The sequence below is a fragment of the Corythoichthys intestinalis genome, chromosome 18 (genome assembly GCF_030265065.1).
Source record: "Corythoichthys intestinalis isolate RoL2023-P3 chromosome 18, ASM3026506v1, whole genome shotgun sequence".
Classification (NCBI taxonomy): Eukaryota; Metazoa; Chordata; class Actinopteri; order Syngnathiformes; family Syngnathidae; genus Corythoichthys; species Corythoichthys intestinalis.
In genome coordinates this window covers 19,492,053-19,502,372 of record NC_080412.1, presented here as the reverse complement: position 1 = coordinate 19,502,372, position 10,320 = coordinate 19,492,053, and the positions used below count along the sequence as shown (strand labels likewise).

The 10,320-nt window shown below is 40.8% G+C and overlaps 1 protein-coding gene across 2 annotated transcripts in view; it reads left to right on the top strand.

Annotated features, from left to right (window-relative positions):
• Window positions 1-6,338: 6,338 nt before the first annotated feature.
• The window catches only part of zbtb16a (zinc finger and BTB domain containing 16a), a 242,547-nt gene continuing 238,565 nt past the window's right edge, over window positions 6,339-10,320 (top strand). Inside the window, exon 1 of one of the 2 annotated variants that reach the window (XR_009061280.1) lies at window positions 6,339-6,559. The gene's annotated coding sequence lies outside the window, so the exon portion shown is untranslated. The remainder of the gene's footprint in view (window positions 6,560-10,320) is intronic. The other variant, XM_057820443.1, reaches the window with a different exon arrangement.

Below are 10,320 nucleotides of genomic sequence, written 5' to 3'. Positions count from 1 at the left end.
GCGAGGTCAATGGTAAATTGTAGACAATGAGTTAAATGAGTGTGTAAACCATGCATGTATATGAATTTTCATCTGCGCATGTATGCAGCCAATCATGAATTAATTCCTCAACCGACTCTTAGTATTCTTTGTCTAATCTGACACAAGCCCCCTAACTTTCTCCAATCTCAAGCTAACTCCTTGCTATTATATCAAAGCAGGCCATGATCTTCTTTTTTTCTTTTTTTTTCAAAAAATAATTTAGCCCACATCTTCTTTTCCCCCCCTCAGTAAAATGGCGGATTATAAACAGATTAAGGGAGTGCCTTTTTCTTTATCCTCGGCTAAGCCTGCACAGCACGCAGCTCAAAGGTAATGAAGCACTCTGTGATCCGTGCCCGGATGAATCTAAAGATTCCCAGAGCACAACTGTAAGGCAGACTGAAGGAAATTGGAATTTTATGAAAGCTCCACCGCACCAACTTCAAACCTGGCCTGTTAAATGTGGCTCAAGAACCTGTTGGTTCAATATTTTGACTGAGACATATGGGTCAAAATGTTGCACTAGACTTAATTCTAAACTTAAACCCTTCACCTGCTGCTATGATGGTTTTCAAAGTGTTTGGAAAGTTCTTGACCAATAAACTGTACCAGGTACAGGATGACTTCAACCTCTGTCAAGAAAGTCAAGCAAATTATTGCAAACGCATTTGCTTTGCCAGATCAAATGTAAGTAACATGCAATCAATAGCTGATTGAAAGGACGTACTGAGTGATGGTCTGCAGGCTGCTAACCCACTGCCTCCTTTGTCAGATAGAGCAGTCACGACCACATGCATTCTTTCAGTCTGCCGATGAAGTGTCGATGTGCCTCCGAGATACCGAGGTGATTAAAGTCATCATCTTGTCTACACGTGGTTCTACTTGCGCCACCCGAGAGAAAAGTCCTTGTTTTACCTCAAACAACTTCTTTTGAACTTGTATGGAAAAACCATTTCAGATGCTCAATTCTTTCGATGGCATTGACGGTGATAGACATGCAATCATGTGGCTCTTTTCATCCTTGTGCTGTGAATTTAAAGTAGTTTGTCACGAGTAGAGATATAATCCATTTGAACTCGAAGGGCTGGCAGTGAATGAACGTTTTTCAGTCAGTGGCAGTCTATGAGTTAATTCTGTACTGTTCATAGTATTCCAAGTATGCTGTCTGGGAGGGGGATCTTCCAAAAGACGGCTTTAACCCTTTGGAGGGCAAGTGACTATTTTGGGCCATTTAAAAAAGACAACCTCATCAAGACCTGGCGTCCACATATGTGGACATCACATTTTTGGTCGCACTTAGGTCACAATATCAATGCATTTGGTATACAAGTGTTGCCTACATTACACAATATGTGGTGCCCAGTTCTGGGGCTTAGTGTCGAGGCCTGGTATTTTTATTTTTATTTCACTTCCTGGCACCCAGTCCAGGTTGTACCCATAATCAGATGGGATAGGCTACCATTCCTTTTGACCCGATACAGTAAGTGGTACAGAATAAGAATAAATATAAAGTTAGAGATAAAGTTAAATAAAATTATAAGTACAACTGATTTATGCTCATGGATTTTGTCACGCCATTTTTCTGGACTGAGAGGTGTCGCAGTAAATCCTCTAAAACGTGTGAGGAAAGCAATATTTGTGGGTTTCTTTTGAATGCGTCCTTGACTTAAAACAGCGTTTCAATTCATATTGGAAGCACATCAAGAGACACTCTCAAAAATGTGGAGCAGCATCACAGCACATCTTTATACCTGTTTGAATCTTTAGACTAATGTATTTAAATGTAAATGTGCCCCTGAGTGGACCATCAAGATGCCTGTGTCAAGTTGTCAAGAGGCAATGGTTCAAAATCTGAACATTTCAGGGTACAACCCCAGTGAAATGCCACTGTTTAAGGTGAACACATTTCCTGGTAAGAGTTAAGGAAACATCTTGTTCGGGTCATCCTGGTTACAATATGGAACAGGAAGAGGAAATGAACAGAGGTCGACGTTACAATGTTTTGTGACAAACAGACGCCCCAAGGTATGTCTTGACTACACAATGATGTTTCTGACGTGAAGACTCACTGCGGTGTCTGACGTCAACACACGCACTATTCTACTGTGGCGTACGCTTCCACACTCAGAATATTTCTTGCACCCGCAGAGCAGGAGTATGACGATACCCTCACTTTTACATTGAGGTTTTTCAACATCCATAGTTTCCATACATTTCATGGCACCCGTGAAATGTGGGTGTTTCGATAGCCAACTTTTTTTGTCCCACTCAAAGCGGAAGTGATTGTTGTCACACTCACACTTATTCCAGTAACGGCCACACATTAAACTTTTAAAGAACACTTATTTATCTCCTTGTTTGCCATTGGTGGCTTAGCATTGTCAATGGCGCTAAAACTTGAGCGCTCATAGCAGGCGTGCATGAATTGGATGTCTGTTGTTGTCAATGGCAGGCAATGAGTTAAATGCTATGGCATTGGAAAAAAATCAATTTTAGAGTGTTATTGGGGTCCATGACCAGAATGTATAGTCATGGACGAAATTTTTGGCACCCCTGGAATTTTTCCAGAAAATATAGCATTTAATATAGAAATAATGCAATTATAATTTTTTTCAGTATGAATGTGTTTATTTTTTGGATGTGCATTGGAAAAACACAAAAAGATGAAGAGAAAAGCCAAAATGTACACAATTTTATACAGAATGCAAAAAAAATGGGACAAAATTGTTTGGACACTGTGCCAGTGCCAGAAACAAAAATGAGACCTAAGAAAAGAACTCAGTGCCTATAGTCAAACACGGTGGAGGTCCATAATGTTTTGGGGTTGTTTTGCTGCCTGTGGCACTGGGTGCCTTGACAAGAAGTCATGAAATATGGAGACTATCCAAATTTTTTGGGCCGGAATGTACGGAATGCAAGTGCACTTATTTTTGGTTTTCCTTTTCATTTTAATAATTTATTGATTTAAATACAATAACGATTTTTCAAAAAATAATAAATGATATAATTTTCATTGAGACCTGATGTCCACATACAGTGTACAGTGGGGCAAATAAGTATTTAGTCAATCACCATTTCTGCAAGTTCTCCAACTTGAAAAGATAAGGGAGGCCTGTAATTGTCAACATGGGTAAACCTCAACCATGAGAGACAAAATGTGGAGAAAAAAACAGAAAATCACATTGTTTGATTTTTAAAGAATTTATTTCCAAATTAGAGTGGAAAATAAGTATTGGGTCGTCTACAGACAAGCAAGATTTCTGGCTGTCAAAGAGGTCTAACTTCTTCTAACGAGGCTCCACTCATTACCTGTATTAATGGCACCTGTTTTAACTCATTATCGGTATAAAAGACATTTGTCCACAACATCAGTCAGTCACACTCCAAACTCCACTATGGCCAAGACCAAAGAGCTGTTGAAAGATACCAGAGACAAAATTGTAGACCTGCACCAGGCTGGGAAGACTGAATCTGCAGTAGGTAAAACGCTTGGTGTAAAGACATCAACTGTGGGAGCAATTATTAAATAATGGAAGACATACAAGATCACTGATAATCTCCCTCGATCTGAGGCTCCATGCAAGATCTCACCCCGTGGTGTCATAATGATAACAAGAACGGTGAGCATAAATCCCAGAACCACACGGAGGGACCTAGTGAATCACCTACGGAGGGCTGGGACCACAGTAACAAAGCCTACTATCAGTAACACAATGCGCCGCCTGGGACTCAAATCCTGCACTGCCAGACGTGTCCCCCTGCTGAAGAAAGTACACGTCCAGGCCCGTCTGCGGTTCTCTAGAGAGCATTTGGATGATCCAGAAAAGGACTGGGAGAATGTGTTATGGTCAGATGAAACCAAAATAGAACTTTTTGGTAGAAACACAGGTTCTCTTGTTTGGAGGAAAATGAATACTGAATTGCATCCGAAGAACACCAACTGTGAAGCATGAGGGTGGAAACATGCTTTGTGGCTGTTTTTCTGCAAAGGGACCAAGACGACTGATCTGTGTAAAGGAAAGAATGAATGGGGCCATGTATTGAGAGATTTTGAGAGAAAATCTCCTTCCATCAGCAAGGGCATTGAAGATGAGACGTGGGTGGGTCTTTCAGCATGACAATGATCCCAAACGCACAGCCAGGGCAACACAGGAGTGGCTTCGTAAGAAGCATTTCAAAGTCCTGGAGTGGCCTAGCTAGTCTCCAGATCTCAACCCCATAGAAAATCTGTGGAGGGAGTTGAAAGTCCGTGTTGAGGAACGACAGCCCCAAAACATCACTGCTCTAGAGGAGATCTGCATGAAGGAATGGGCCAAAATATCAGCAACAGCGTGTGAAAAGCTTGTGAAGAGTTACAGAAAATTTTTGGCCTCCGTTATTGTCAACAAAGGGTACATAACCAAGTATTGAGATTAACTTTTGGTGTTGGCCAAATACTTATTTTCCACCATGATTTGCTAATAAATTCTTTAAAAATCAAACAATGTGATTTTCTGTTTTTTTCCCCACATTGTCTCTCATGGTTGAGGTTTACCAATGTTGACAATTACAGGCCTCTCTAATGTTTTCAAGTGGGAGAACTTGCACAATTAGTGGTTGACTAAATACTTATTTGCCCCACTGTATCACAAAAGTGAGTACACCCCTCGCATTTCTGCAGATATTTAAGTATAGCTTTTCATGGGACAACACTAACAAAATGACACTTTGAAACAATGAAAAGTAGTCTGTGTGCAGCTTATATAATAGAGTTAATTTATTTTGCCCTCAAAATAACTAAAAAAATAGCCATTAATATCTAAACCCCTGGCAACAAAAGTGAGTATACCGCATGGGAACTACGTACATCCCTAAATGTCCAAATTGAGTACTGCTTGTCATTTTCCCTCCAAAATGTCATGTGACTCGTTTATAGAGTGCTGTCAGCATTGCTGCAGAGATTGAAGAGGTGGGAGGGTCATTCCCACCACCATTCTTGACTGTAGGAATGACACACTTATCTTTGTACTCCTCACCTGGTCGCCGCCCCCCATGCTTGAGACCATCGAAACCAAACAAATTAATTTTCATCTCATCAGACCATAGGACATGGTTCCAGCAATCCATGTGCTTTGTTGACATGTCTTCAGCAAACTGTTTGCGGGCTTTCTTGTGTACCGTCTTCAGAAGAGGCTTCATACTGGGGTGGCAGCCATGCACACTAAATTTGATGTAGAGTACAGCGTATGGTCTGAGCACTAACAGACTGACCCCCCACCTCTTCAATCTCTGCAGTAATTCTGACAGCACTCCTGTAACGAGTTAAATAACATTTTCGAAGGAAAATGACAAGCAGTACTGAATTTGGACATTAAGGGATGTACGTAGTTCCCATGCGGTGTACTCACTTTTGTTGCCAGGGGTTTAGATATTAATGGCTATATTTTGAGGGGGAAATAAATTAACTCTTTAACATAAGCTGCACACAGACTACTTTTTATTGTGTCAAAGTGTCATTTTGTCAGTGTTGTCCCATGAAAAGATATACTTAAATATTTGCAGAAATGCGAGGGGTGTGCTCACTTTCGTGATACACTGTACAGGTACGTGGAATGTGGACGCCAGGTTTTTATTGGGTTAAGATTTTTTTTAATGACCAAAAATAGCCCCTTGGGTTAAACTGGGAGGATTGTCTTTAATAATCATGTTTTAGTGCCACTGACGGCATTCGCTGCTCACTCCTCCCAGTCAAAATGGATTGGACGAATCTCAAGAATGAGAATGTTTTTATTATTAATCTATTCATTTTGTTATCGAAATTCTACCTCCACAAATGTAAATTTAGCAAGCTTTTACCTTCTTTCATAACGAGAATGTGTGCTACGTAAATCTGTTTAAAAAAAAAAAAAAAAAGAATATGAAATTTAGAAAAAACAATATTTGTGAAAAACGAAGTTTTTTGTGAATGATTGATTATAGCATTATTCATTGTTTATTTGTTGTTTTTGTTGTTTTTTTTTCCCCTCTGATGTGCAATGTTTGGAATGTTTATACCCCCTGGCATATGTGTGTTTGTTTTGTTTTGTTTTTGGTTTGTATTGCCGACTGTTCAATTGTCTGTTCATCATGTTTATTAAAAATAAAAAAAATAAAAAATGGATTGGACGTCCATCGCCGTCAATGGCAGCGAGCGAGATAAATGAATTCACACGAGATTTACTAAGTTCACGCGTGATTTTGGCTTGAAGTGGCCGTTCTGTATTGATGAACAGGAGGAAGGGGGCGTGGTCTGGTCGCGCCTTTCCCTGGCTGTCTGCCACATACAAGACAGACACATGTGCACATGAGACAGCCCCCTAGGTGTCTCACTTTCTCGCCGTTTGCGCTGCTTCGTCTGCAGCCTGACGTCAGCGCCGTGTTGATTCGCTCCGGCGAGACAAGGGAAGGAGTTAGTGCGTGTTGAGAGAGAACCAGAGAGCGGGGCTTTACTATGCTCCACAAGCCCGCTATCCCCCTCTGTTAGCCCGCGTACTTTCCGGACGTGACTCACTAACTTCAGGTGAGTGACACGAGCCATCGCCGCCTTACTCGCACTGTTTAGGTTGGATTATTATTCAAAACAGTACTCATTTCAAACCAGTCCACGTACTTTGTTGCGCTCATTCACCCCGTTCGGGTGCACCTTTCGCCGTGTCCCCATTCAACCTTGCCGAGTTGATGACAAGCATGGACGCCGCTGCAAAGTTGACACAATTTGGAAATGGTTTAACGTTAGAAAAACTTCATGTTAAAAATCATCATTGATTGGCAGCACCTGAAGGTGTTTTGGAGACAAGAAAGCAAATGACACTTAAAAAGAGAGACGTTTTCTCGTATTTTTTATTTTTTTTTTTTATTTTTTTTTTACAAATGGCGCTTTTATTTTTCTCTTTTAGTTGAATGTTGACATGCAATTTGTATATTTGTGCAATTGACAGCCTCAAATTATTTTCGGCGTCATTTCCTCGGTGACCACCTGTGCGCCAATGAAGCGTACTTTTTACCCGGAACAAGTGTCGGAATATCGAATTCTTGCTTATTTGTCACGCTCACATGATCGTATCGATTTGTTTGGTTGGGGCCAGAGGTGGCCCGCAATTGGTGTTGAAATGCAAAACGTGTTGTGTCTGCGCCGTCTAGACGCACGGCGCGCGGCTTTATTGTGTATTATTAATAACATAACTCGCGTGAAAAGGGCACTATTAAGTGCGCACGCAACCGAGGGAGCGCAACAAGCATTTGCGGAGGGGCTGGGTTGTGGGGGTGCTCGTAAATTGGGCGCTATTGGCGAAGCTGTAATAAAGATAATGTCGCGAATGACCTCCGTTGACTGAGTGGAAAGAGGCTGTTGTTTCGTCATCGCGTCTCGTCTCCCGTTTAAATCGATGCCGTCCGTGCAAACTAGTCGGCTGTACATTAGTAGTATTTATGCAATTTAGTCATTCGTGCAAACAAAAGCTGCTCATATGCTGGGATTTTCTGCACTTGAGGCAGTACATGATGCTGTGCACATGATGCAATTAATGGTGATTTTAAGAATGGTTGGCAATGACGGTGACAGACAAACCGAAGTTGCTTTCAAAATAAGATATATATTTTTTTATATTGAGCGCACTGTAACTTTGGCAAATTAACACTGACAAGAGCCAAACTGGAAACTCATCAACCAAGGGCGTAGGTTTGCATAGAGACGGTAGGGACATAACACTACCAACTTTTCAGGATGCTCAAATTGTCCCAAGCAACCTTTAAGCAACCTTATATGCATTATATAATGAGTTCAGTGATACAGATCATTAAGATTGTCTTCCCATATGTTGTAAGGATAGAATTGACCCTGCCATTATTAAGTGAATTATTTTCATTATGTTCAAATTTACATTTACCCCTTTTCACTTGCTGAATGTGCCGGTGTTCTGACAAATTTTGCAACCAGTCAAAAATTGCTACCTTGCGGGTTTGCGCATGCGCGTAACGTTAAAAATGGCCGCGAATGCAGCGATTCCAAAGTAAACACTACAAACTTTCTTTAAAGAAAGGAATATTTACTTAAGTTTGATCATGTAAAGAAATGTCAAAAATTCTCTGACACATCCTAACATGTTAGCTGCACACAGCAACTGCACCCCGCGCTGTCACTGTTAACGACTTTGCCGTGTCGTTAAGTATTAATTTACGCCATTTTCATGTTGCACATGTATGTTTATGATGTATCTAGTTTAGTTAGCACCTTTGGATAACATTGAGAGTACAACTGAATGTAAAAGAGGGCATTTTCAGCGCCACACAAGCTTTGGGAGCAAAATTTTATAAGGGAGCAAATTTTGACAGAACACCGGTCCACACCCCCAAAACGCATGTTTGATTAACTGATGAGTTGACCCACCTAGGGCTGGGTGATATGGCCTTAAAGAGCATATGACACGAGAAAAAGAGTCTAAAATGTCATTATTATGTGAATTAGAATCATATTTTGAGACGATTCGACTATATACAACAATTTAGCAAAGCACAGATGACGAGAAATTAGTCTTTTAATCTGGCGGTTAGCCACGCCTACCATTATAGGGCTTTAGCGTCCCCAACAGGTGGATGACGTCAGCGGTAGACTTGGCTCATCGATTTTACTATTCAGCCCATTGAGGGGAAATTATTCAGAACGAGGAAAACGCGACGAAGAAAGCCGCAAAATGTCATTGTTTCAGTCTCTCTACTCCAATATTTTTACAGGATATTCTTTTTACCCAAGTATTTTTCCCCAATAGCTATATAAATGGCTTGAGAAGGACCAGTCGGCCCGTTGAGGGGGAACTATTCACAACGAGGAAAACGCGACGAAGAGAGCGGCAAAATGTCATTGTTTCTGTCTCTTTACTTGAATATTTTTACAGGATACTCTTTTTATCCAAGTATTTTCCCCAATTGCTAAATAAATGGCATGGTCATGACAAATAACAGTCTTGTGCTGAATGGAATATGAATTAATAAAAATGCATTTATTCAGGACGACATGGCAAAATTACTCCATAATGGTCAAAACTGTCGACTTCACCTTTACTGTCGCACCTCCCGAACGATATTTTATGACACCTAAATTGGACATATGTCATTTCCCTTCCCCGGCTTCGGAGAATGTAAACAAACCAGAAGGCGTGACAGCTAGCCGACATGCTAACCCGAACCGAGTGATGTTTCAAAGTCTTCAAAGCGGAAAATCACACATAGCTATCCTGGATTGTTTGACATGACGACCCGGTTGTCGAATGTCTTAGCGGATCGGCAAACCACCCGGCGGAGAGCAATTTACAGTTCGTTCCCCGGAGGAGGGTGGCTGGAGCTAACGCAGCTAACGTGCTGCTGCTAATGCATTAGGAGAGCTTTTTACATGCCTATCAATGATCAAACGTAAGTAGTCCTTCATTTAAAGGAAGTTTGTAGTGTTTACTTTGTAATCGCTGGATTCGTATTTGACATAATACAAAACAAGATGTTTACTCACTTCCTCGTAAGTCCAATGGTCCCACAGTAAATATCCACGGTGAATGGGAACCTTTTGAAACTCCAAAAAGGCGCATACGCCTCTCCCTCATACAGAATGATTTTTCTGCAGCCGTTTGGCTGGCGTGATGCGAAAAATAAACGTATTAATCCGCAAAATCAGCTGAATCCTTCGTCCTCATACACAACAGTACACTGTAGCGTGAAGAGGACGTCTTCTACCGTACACGTCACAGCGCCCTCCTCCTTAATGCAAGACCGAAGCCGGAAGTCACTCATTTTCCTGGCGCGGGATTAAAAAAACTAAATAAATATAGCGATTGCTTCCACACACATCCAAGCGGTCCATATCATTCAGGAGCATAAACTACTGCGTGTATTATGAAATAAACATGCTTTTTCGTGTCACAGGCACTTTAAGCATGTATCGCGGTAAATTGAGCAGATTTACCTCGATAACGATAAATGACGATAAATTCACCCAAGCGGACTGTTATATAATTTGAAAATCTGAATCAATGCATGAAATATGGATTAACCGTTCCTTGTTGATTTATTTAACAGCTTTCAATTTAATATGTTTAACAATCGTACATGCAGTCTAAACATTAAGTATACACACATTTATTGTAAACAATAAGAATTCAAGTATGAACATTTATAACAGCTTGTATGGCTTGAACAATGTACATTGTCAAAATCAATTTGCCTGCACTTCAAAAAGACAACTTTTTGTTAATGGCTGCTGTGACATATTTACTTAACACAAGTGTTTACTTCAGG